The sequence below is a fragment of the Palaemon carinicauda genome, chromosome 19, assembly GCF_036898095.1.
Source record: "Palaemon carinicauda isolate YSFRI2023 chromosome 19, ASM3689809v2, whole genome shotgun sequence".
Taxonomy (NCBI): Eukaryota; Metazoa; Arthropoda; class Malacostraca; order Decapoda; family Palaemonidae; genus Palaemon; species Palaemon carinicauda.
This window is the reverse complement of record NC_090743.1, coordinates 102,719,126-102,722,199: the sequence shown is the minus strand read 5'-3', so window position 1 is coordinate 102,722,199 and position 3,074 is coordinate 102,719,126.

Below are 3,074 nucleotides of genomic sequence, written 5' to 3'. Positions count from 1 at the left end.
TATACAAATCTGCAGAAGGGGTGCCGTGTCTATTAGTACTTTTCAAGTGGCGAATTTCAACGTGAGCAACAACAAATAGTGAATTTGGTAACCTTAATCTCAAAATAGCAAAAAAACGTTCACAATCTGCTTTAACAATATTCAAATCCACATTCTCCTTTATATCGTTTCCACCCAAAAATACAACGGTCACTTCTGGATTATATTCAGACAAATCGTCCAACAACTTAGGATTAAGTATAAAGTTTCTATATCCGAATCCAGGAAATGCAAAAAATTCAACAGGCACTTTAAGATCACCGTATGTCAAACACGAATAACCTAACTACTGCAAGTCCCGAACGTAACTATGGCCTAAAACACCGATTTTCATGTAACCTTTAACAAAATATGCTCAAAGATACCGACACTAAACAACACCGAAGGAAGGGCAGCAGGCAGCAATTTCTTCTCAAGTCCCCCCAGGGGTTCCACCAAAAACGAAACTTAATGGCTAATAGCCTAATGTGGTAATCCACGAATAACAATGAATTTTCAATAAAAGTGGTAATCCACCAAAAACGAAACTTAATGGCTAATAGCCTAATGTGGTAATCCACGAATAACAATTAATGAATTTTCAATAAAAGTGGTAATCCACTGTAAAAAACCTAACTTTTAACGCTATAAAAAAGAAAACCGAAAACAAAATTGGAAAAATAGTAATTTCTTTTGATCCCGAGATTTATTTTTAACAAGGTCTTGAGAAGGGAACTAATTTAATCAAATGTATTAAATCATTATGGCTAGGGTATCAAATCAACTCATGTTCAGATGTGAAAAGGCTGACTCACCTCAATACTCCTGCCGTTCACTGAATTACTGTTGCTCCTGCTACCCCCCAAAGTGGCATAGTGTCGGTGTCACTAGGGGTTTATCCTTCCATGACCGAGAGTTGTAAAAACGTCCACCATACAAGAAGGAATTTGTCTGAGAACTGACTTGGAAACTCCGATCGCCTTGACAAAAACTTCCAGCTCTCGGACAACAGCGTAAACAAGCAGTTCACCTTAAAAACAATACTAGGCGACAGATCACTAATAACAAGATTGTTTAGAGGAACTAAAGTCAGCCCCGCTCTACACTTGAACATGACAAAAATAATATTACGAATAATATTTAAGAGGTTTGATATTTATTATATTTAACAACAAAAGAAATCACTTTCAACTTCTCCAATTTTGGTTTACGATAAATTATTTTCTACAGCCTTCAACTCCATTAAGGCTTTCTCTTAAGCCTTCGCCTTACCCTTTGGCAGCTTTGAGAGAGAGAGAGAGAGAGAGAGAGAGAGAGAGAGAGAGAGAGAGAGAGAGAGAGAGAGAGAGAAAGTTTTGTATAATTATCGTCATGCCAGTAAAAGAATATTAATTACTGTATCACTATTCATGTTTGAGTCTGTTTCAATTAGGAGTAAATTATTATAAGACAATGTCTGATGATTTTGATAGTTTAATATGAAAGTATATCCTTTCCTTCACAAAATTCACTTATTTAATAGTAAATTTCAGGACCTGAAGACCGTAAGGTATAATTTATTTTACCACTAAACGACGAATTAACATGAAAATGTTTATCAATCTTCATTGCTTTAAAGCTCTCTCAGTTAATGTATATGTTTAACGCTAAGGAAAACAAATTTTTTCCGCTAAATACCCAAGTGTAATGGATTATATGTTCCTTTATGTGTTCAAATGTAAGAAGTATATCGCAAATAATTTATTTTTTCAACTATTTTGTATTGGTTGAGGTAGTCTAAATAATTTATTATAACATATCAATAATGCACAACAATACAATTGTAATTACTATCATATAATCATTCACTATCACACCAACTAACTCATAATAAGAACTTTTAATAGCCATTGTACTCAATATTTTTTTCGTGTCTTCTTTGGAAAAATTAAATGAAAGTCTATTACTTAAAACAGCGTTATAATGATTATATCACCAAGGCCTGTTTCATCCCATCTTATAAGAGAGTATGGTGACTTTCACATAGTCCTTTCGTCTAGAATCATTTACTTGACAAGGCGTCTTCTGCATTTTTCCGAAAAGTTTTATGAATTTCTCAAAGTCTTTGTGAATTCCCTGCACCTCCTTTAAATTCTCCAGGACGCTCACGCAATCCACAGAATTCCCCCCAACAGATCTACAGAACTCCTCAGAAGCTCTTGGAATTTCTTGGCTGAATTTCAGGCGATAATGTTCAAAGACATAGTTCCACAGATAAGAGACTGCTAATCTAGAATGTAAATGAGTCTCTCTCTCTCTCTCTCTCTCTCTCTCTCTCTCTCTCTCTCTCTCTCTCTCTCTCTCTCTCTCTCTCTCTCTCTCTCTCTATGACATCTTTACATTCCTTAAGCATAGAACCCTTTTCGTATTATGCATTTCTAAACCACACTTCCCTACTTTGACGTCAGAGTCAGGGTCTGTTTTCTTGCTTCTTCTTGGTCACTTTTGTTCTCTTCTTTTACCCACAAAATCTTTGATGATTTATTCAGAGCTCAATTTTTCTTGCGCAGCTTCTCGTCGCTGCTTGATTCCCTGAAGTTGCTCCTTTACCTTTCCATTAACGCAAGTTTTTTCAGATCAAAGAAAGAGTTTTTTTTTTTCTTTTATTTTCTTTTTTGGATACCGAATAATATGGCCTGGAAATTCTTAACAGAATATATCAGTAAAAATAGTAAAAATTAAATTTAGGATGAATGATTTGACAAGGGTTAAATGCAGACCCGAAAAATACCCTGCATAGGTGTAGAAAAGAGCGTTTCAAAGCGAAAGGATATCGAAAAAACTGCAAAAAAAAAAAAAAAAAAAAAAAAATGCAAAAGTAGCTAATGGAGAACAGCTGATTAATTTTGGGAATTTTTTTAATTGCATGGCAGCACAATTAAGTGAACAAGTCTTTTTTTATCCAGAAATATGTGGTAAAGAAACTGAACGTTAGACGTAAAGGAAAAGAATCCTTCCTTTTAGCATAAAAAGATTTCTAAGCTTATGAACCTTTAAGTATATTAGTTTTTATCACA